At 27.8% G+C, this 7,499-nt stretch overlaps 1 long non-coding RNA gene across 1 annotated transcript; it reads right to left on the bottom strand.

The window, feature by feature from the left end:
• Nucleotides 1-3,459: 3,459 nt before the first annotated feature.
• On the bottom strand, nt 3,460-5,558 carry LOC107937140 (uncharacterized). Its single transcript, XR_001694587.2, has 2 exons — nt 5,028-5,558; nt 3,460-4,483 (listed from the first exon to the last, which is right to left on the bottom strand). It is a non-coding gene; the product is annotated as an uncharacterized lncRNA (long non-coding RNA).
• Nucleotides 5,559-7,499: the final 1,941 nt, after the last annotated feature.

Raw genomic sequence — 7,499 nt, 5'->3', positions numbered from 1 at the left:
GATAATCTTAAAGGGCCTACTAAAATTTTGAAGCCTAATTCATTCAATGGGCCTATATTTTGAGCCCTATTATCCAAACAGCTACTATTGCAGTAAGGGTTCCCAATCCCTTAATTTCTTCTAGGTAAAATTTCTTTCCCTTTCTTATTACGATTATCAAAATATTTATCCTTATCTCTTGGTTCAAATCTGGTGATAGTTCCTATTTCAGCAAGAGCTCTAAAACGATACCCCTCATTTTTTTCATAATTTTAGTGACAGACTATGCAGAATCCATTGATTTTTGCCGTGATTTTTTCTTAACGAGCATCCATAGCGTATGAACCTTCATTCTCACCTACTCCATTAATGGTCATACTTTCTACTTCTGGCACCGTTTCTGATGGTGGTAGGTTTTTTTCAACTCTGGGTTCAGAGGTCGTAAAAGGACAGACATCGTTCATGTGGCCATATCTTCCACAGTGGAAACAGACAGTTGGTAAAATGTCATACTCAACTCTCTATATTTTACCATTAATTAGAATTTAGGACACCAATGGTCTATTCAAATTAACATAAACAGTCATGCAAGCAAATCTACCTCTAACTCTGTTGTCTGTATTCATATCCAACTTGGCCACCTTTCCCACCAGACCCCTTATTTCCACTAAAATTTTTCGCTTATACATGTAACTCGGCAACCTTGGAAATCTGATCCATGAATCACTATGCTCAAGAATGTTTGGGTTGGATCAAAGGATTCCGTCCAAGGCTGCACCATTAGATACTGACAAAAAATAATCTAATGACCTTCCAAAAATACCCATTCGCAATCAATTTTATTCTCAAATTTGGCCAAAAAGTATCGATTCTCGGTATCCATTAGATGGAATGTCGATGATAGTTTCCATGAACTATAAATTCTATTTTGTAAAATTGAGAAACCAATATTATGTCCCAAAAGCTTAAAGATTACTGTATTGTTCATATCCTGGATAAGAATTTGCCGAATCCTATTTGAGAATTTGATAGAGGGAATACCATTGATAATGGTTTTTTGGATGTCTCCTTCCAACACTTCAAAATCCTCCTCCATCTTTAAGTCTTCCTCAACTTTGTTAGGAGAAGGACCAGCTAATTTATCTTTCCATGACGCTATTGGTTGCTCAGCTGGATCTCCTTAGGGATTAAGCCTTCTGCAAAACAATCACCGAGGACAATGTTATCAGAGAGAGAATCTATTTTTACTTCGTCTTTTAATGAAATTTATAATTACCACACTTTAATCATCAATTTGATAGAAACTAATAAAAAAAATTTACATTAGCATACTATCTTTTTTTTTTAACTCTTCAATTCTTTGTATTGAAGCGTAAGTTTATTTAATTAATGCAAAATCTTTTAATTACATTAATGAACTCCATTAATTAAGTTGATTAAAAGACAATTGGAAAGTTTAAAAAGTTTTCATTAATTAAATTGCATGGAAACCATTAATGGAATTAATGATTTTTTTTTCAAACGTTTAAATGGGTTTTTGCATGGAAACCATATACAACTTTTTACCATTTAAATGGTTTTTTAATATTTCAAACCATATACAGCTTTTTATTGAATGAATATTTAGGTGTTCTTTTAACATTTAAATGGTTTTAATTGCATAAAAACTTTTTGAACTTTCCATGGTTTTTTTTAACGTTTAAGTGGTTTTTTTTAACTTTTAATTCTCATATCCATATTTTTCTTAGAAATAAAAATATCTTTTATATTAAGTAAAGTACATTGAAATCATAAAATTTAAAGTCAAATTTATCAACCCAATTATTCTCTTTTTGAGAATAATTATTTTACTATATCTTTTTATTTTTTATTTGCCCTTCCGTTTAATCGTGTTGGCTTCTTATTTATTTCACAATTAATTAATCTCTTTTTGTTTTAGATTTGTCTTCTCATTTAATTATGTTAGCTTTCTCTCTTCTTTTCATTGATTCCGGCAACTAGAGTATCATTGCAAATATTTTTCCAAAAACCACGTCGGTGTCAGTAAAAAAATTTGAACAGGCAATGAGAATGCCAAAACCTACTAAAATAATCCTTTTTTCTTTTTTTTTTAATCCCAAAAAAATTATATTTTTAAATGTATTTGAAAAAATATATACCGATGAATACAATATTATCATAAAAAAATTATTTTTATAAATCAAACAATCATTAAGAGATAATAGAGAGTGATGTCTATAATAAAATGGTCAGTACTAATATATATTATAAAAAACATGACATTTTCGTATAAAACTTTACACTTAATTATTTTCATAAATAATTAATTTAATTTGGTTCACTATAAGGCTTTCTTTATCCAATAAAAAATGAGAAAATGGAAAGCATAAATAATTTAATGGGGCTAGATTTTGCCACATTAAAAATGTCAAATCATATCATTCAGTAATTACAGCACATTTATTGTTCTCGGTAGGTGAAGCATTCATTCATAGCTTTCAAAACAAACTCATACTCCCACTCCAATATTAAATGGTTCAATTTTCAAACAAGCAGAGTATAATATTAGAACTAAAGTAAAATAAAATGGATTATATTTGTCGTTAATATTTTATTTAAATTGATATAATATGACAACAATAATTATTTATCAATTTCTTTACTAAAATATCATATCTTTAACAGTTTTGTGCTTTATTTCGTTTTTTTTTTTTACTTTTTCAATTAACTTGTCATCTTTTATTATCTCGATATCTCAAATCATTATTAATAATGACAATTTTGTATTAAATTTATTCACTATATAATATTTAATAACTAATTTTTATTTATATATTATTTATGTAAAGCTACTCCTTTGGCTAAGCACTATTTGAAATAATTAAAAAAAATTATAGGGATATGTCATATTTTAGTATATTTATATAATATTTATTTAAAAACTGCATCTAATTACATTAAAAATAATATTTAAATTGTTATTTTTTAAATAATTTTATTATAAGTTTTAATTTTATATGTTCTTTCTGACATAATGATTAGAAATATATATAATTCTTTTTTAACCTATAAATAAGAAGATAATGCATTTCAATCACTTGAATTAAATTAATTAATTTAAATATCTATTTTTTAAATTAACCACCTACTCCCCTTAAAACACTACCACTGTCATTAAAAAAAACTATAAATCATTTATTTCCTTTTTTTTTACGTTAAACTTATTTTTATCAATAATAAACATAAAATTTTACTGTCATAAATAACTACTTTTATTAATTAACCACTCACTCCCCTAAAACACTACCAATCCCAATTCCCATGTAAGGAAAACTGTAAATCATCATTTAAAATTGTTTTTCTCTAACGTAAAATATAAATTTTTATCACTAATATTTTTTTTTCCTTTCACATAATAAATATAAAATATAAGATGTATAAGAAAATAATTCAACATATAAAGAGTGTGCAAGCGAGGCAAATAAAATCTCACATATTTTTAAATATAAATTTAATGAACACGCATCATTCCACTATTCTTTGTATTAATGTACAGATGGATAGTTTTAATACTTTATTGGATCAATAATTTATATATAAATAAGTTGAAGTCAAAGCAAACTTACGTAGAAAGAGCCAAAAAGGCAATCAATCCACAACATAAGAACTTATCATAGGCGAAGACATTTGGCAAAATCATAAAGCAAGTCCTGTTGCCACGTTTTGTCAGCTGGGCGGTGATTCCAAAAAAAGTAGATAATTGGATGCACCGTTTTGTCCGTAAGATGGGCCTTCTGTCAATGAAAATGTGTCACACTCGCTCCATCTTAACCGTCCCTTTTTTATTTATATTTCTTATCAACCTCGTTACTGTTTGGCACATACGGTTAAAACAACAGCCCACGTTGTTAACAGAAAAAAGGGGCCCACTCCATGGGATACGACATTTGATTAAAAGCAATGTTTTTAAATTTCAATTTTTTTATAATGAGATAAGGGTGGAGTTATTAAGGATTCAACTTAAGTTTTTTCACCACAATATAAATATTTTTGTTACTATGGTAAATGATTGATCGTATTAAACTTCAATTTTAATATTCAAGCTAATTGATTTTATTTTCTAGCAAAGAGCAATCTTAACTTACTACAATTGTTGTGGTAAACATTTAAAAATATATATAAATTCGAATGGATTTAAGTATAGGTTATAATGTACTTATAATTCTTGTACTTTTTAGAAATTAAGAATTTATTCTTTTTTTAGAAAAAAAAATAAAAATCATATGGGGGTTGTTTGATAATCTTGTGCCTCATTTTTGTAATCTTATTCAAAGGACTTTAAGTGTGGATGTTGTCTATCCTCTTTGCAAGGAGGCTTCAGAGGACTCTGACCATTTGATGTGATCTTGTGGAAAATTACAGTAAGTTTGGGTTTCTCTTCAAATCACGTTTGCTCCAGTCGGGTGTACCTCAAGTTGCAAAACTCGATTTGTTAACACTTTCTCTGCAGCAAATGAACACAACAGACATATTATTGCTATTTCTTTATGGGCCCTATGGTCTCAAAGAAACAAACTTATTCATGAAGGTGTTAAGTTTTCTTTGCAGGAACTGTTAGAATTCATTCGAGGCTACAGTCAAGAGATAAGTTCAAGCCATGAGAAACTCTAGGTTTTTTCTAGATTGCTGTTGAATGAGCTATGGAGTCCCCAGACATCGGTATTATTAAGCTAAATTTTGACACGTCCTTTCAAAGTGACTCTAGAACCTCTAATGCAACAGTATTAGCTAGAAATTCTGAAGATGAAATTATAAGGGCATGTACTTATCTTTTTGAAGATGTTGTCGACGGTTTTGTGGCTAAAGTAAGGGCATGCGAAAGGGCTATGATTTTTGCGTCTAAAATGGGTTTTTGGTGTCTTCTCTTGGAAGGGGACTCTCTATCGGTAATAAAAAAACTCAAGATAAAAGGGGAAGATAAATCAATTCTCAGATTGATTACGCACCATATTCGTACCCTTGAAAATAACTTTGAAGAAGTCTCTTACCTATTTGTTTCTTGAACAGTTAATAGAGCGGCTCACACCTTGGCTTTGGAAGGAAGGAGACGACAAATCCTTTGCGTCTAGGTATATGGAGCTCTAGAATCGATGAGGACGATGGCGGATAAGGATTGGATGGCTTGGATCTAGAATCGCCAAGCTTATTTTTAAAACCGCTTTGAATATGGAGAAGGTTCAAAGAATCTCCATTGATGGGTTCAAAGCTTTTTAATTTTCTTCAGTTTGCTCATCTCAGTCACGTTTTTTACAAGAAGAGAAGATAGGTGTTGGATGATATTTTTGTTTTTGAGTCGTTTTGTTTTGGCATGGGTTGGTTTTATCTTTTGCATTTATCGGTTTTGTTGTTTTCTATGTGCGGTTTTATGGCTTGGCTGTTGGATTGTTGCGTTTTGTCTTTTCATTTTTCCCTATTTGTTGAGACTTTGTTTACACCACCTTGAGCCGTGTGCCTTTTAATGGATATCAGTCACTTTTTGCAAAAAAAAAAAGAAAAGAAAAGAAAATAATTTACTCTTTTTTAAATTTAGTCCTTTTATTTTTCAGATTTTAAATTTTAGGTCTAACTATTAATATTTTTATTTTTTTTGTTAATTTTGTTGTTTTCGTATTTTGAAAAAAAATAAAAAAAACCCACTCACTTGGTAAAAAAGGTGTGGTAATTAATTTGAATTTAGCAAAAAAAAGTTAACAATATTAACAATTGGACTTGAATTTTAAAATTTAAAAATAAGAGGGACTAAATTTCTAGAAATATAAGTATAGAGACTAAATTCCTAATTTTCAAAAAGTATTGGGACTATAAGCACATTTTAACCTTAAGTATATAATATATTTCTTTTTAGAGTAAGATTTTCAAAACTAGACTAATAGTTAAACTGATCAAATCATCAATTTTTGATTCGATAAATAAATTATTAAAAAATAATTTAAATAAAAAATGATTAAACATTGAATCCAACTAATTTGTACTAATTCGTGAGTCAACCGATCTAACTTTTTTAATCGGACGAATAACTTATCTGATTCGACTAACCAATCCAATTTAAACAACAGTAATTTAGAAATTGAAGAGTTACACTTAATTTACCTATTTATCCCCAAAAAATCAGTAGTGAAATTATGATTTTTGTTGGTCTTTTATTAGAGATGAGATTTGTACGGTTGTTGTTGATATTTGTCATCTTTGCTTTGTATGAAGTTTTACTAATGTAAAAGAAAAAGACTCTTGTTCTTAGATCATATGCATTTTTATTTGATATGGGTTAAATTTCCTACTATTTATTTTTTAAGAAATGGTTGAAGTATAATTATATGATCGATAATTACAAAGATCTTGCATTATCTTAATTACTACAAATAAAATTAATCATTATAAAGTTGATATCAAACATAACTTAGAAAAGAATAATTTTAAACAAAACTCACATTTTAATGAAATTTAAAACAAAATAAATCTAAATAAACCTATACATTATTTAAATAATATGAAACTTAAGATTTCATAGCCTTAATTTTTACCTACATAGCTAATACACTATTGACAATATATGAATAAGATATTTTTTTGCTCGATAGATATTATTATTTTTAAATAAATAGCACAAATCATAAAGATGAGTTAGAATCTTTTAACTGACAAATTAGTAGAAATTACTATTTTGATAAAAAACAATTTCATCGTTTAAATTACATATAAAATTTCGTGTTTTATTATTATTATTTTTTAAAATTCACATAATCTAGCTAAAAAAACTTTTAATTTAGACTAACACAACATTAATAATGGTAAAGGACCAAATTATATAAAACTAAAATATATAGATTAAATCTCAATTTAATATAAAGACAAAAACTACAAATTTCAATAGTAGTTTAAACAATATTAATTTACTATTTTTTAAAATATATTTGATTTAACGACATTTTAAAGAACTGATCTAACGCTCTTAAGGATAAGACTTGGAAGATTTTTTTCAAGAAGAACTAATTCCCACTCAACAAGTATAATAACAATTAATTGAATTTTTAATCAAGTGAAAATGATTAATCATGTCATCTTATACAAATTGGAATTAGTTTCAACTTCCCTACCGGGTACCTCTCATGATTCTAATATAAGTAAATACTTGATCAAGTTTTTGAAAGCAATTTTATGAGAAATGGAAAAATAAAGCGGTTAATAATTGGCAAAGAAAATGAAGGAAAGGTGATAATAGGTCCAACAAGGAGAGGCCATTTATAAAATGTTGATTGCTTAGACAAGTAAAAGATGTCATGAATGACCGACATGCTTTTCGGGGCTAATCGTCTTGTCCCGTAAGATAAGTTTAGAGTTTTATTTTTAATCCTCTCAATCTATCAATATTTAAAACAGTCACAAATTTCATTTACTTAATCAATTTTAAATCTAATATGATTCTGGAACAATATCAGATTAAAAAAAAAAAAGTCATGAAT

Source organism: Gossypium hirsutum, chromosome A01, assembly GCF_007990345.1.
Source record: "Gossypium hirsutum isolate 1008001.06 chromosome A01, Gossypium_hirsutum_v2.1, whole genome shotgun sequence".
Classification (NCBI taxonomy): Eukaryota; Viridiplantae; Streptophyta; class Magnoliopsida; order Malvales; family Malvaceae; genus Gossypium; species Gossypium hirsutum.
Note: the sequence above shows the minus strand (reverse complement) of the source record. Positions and strands in the feature narration are given on the sequence as shown.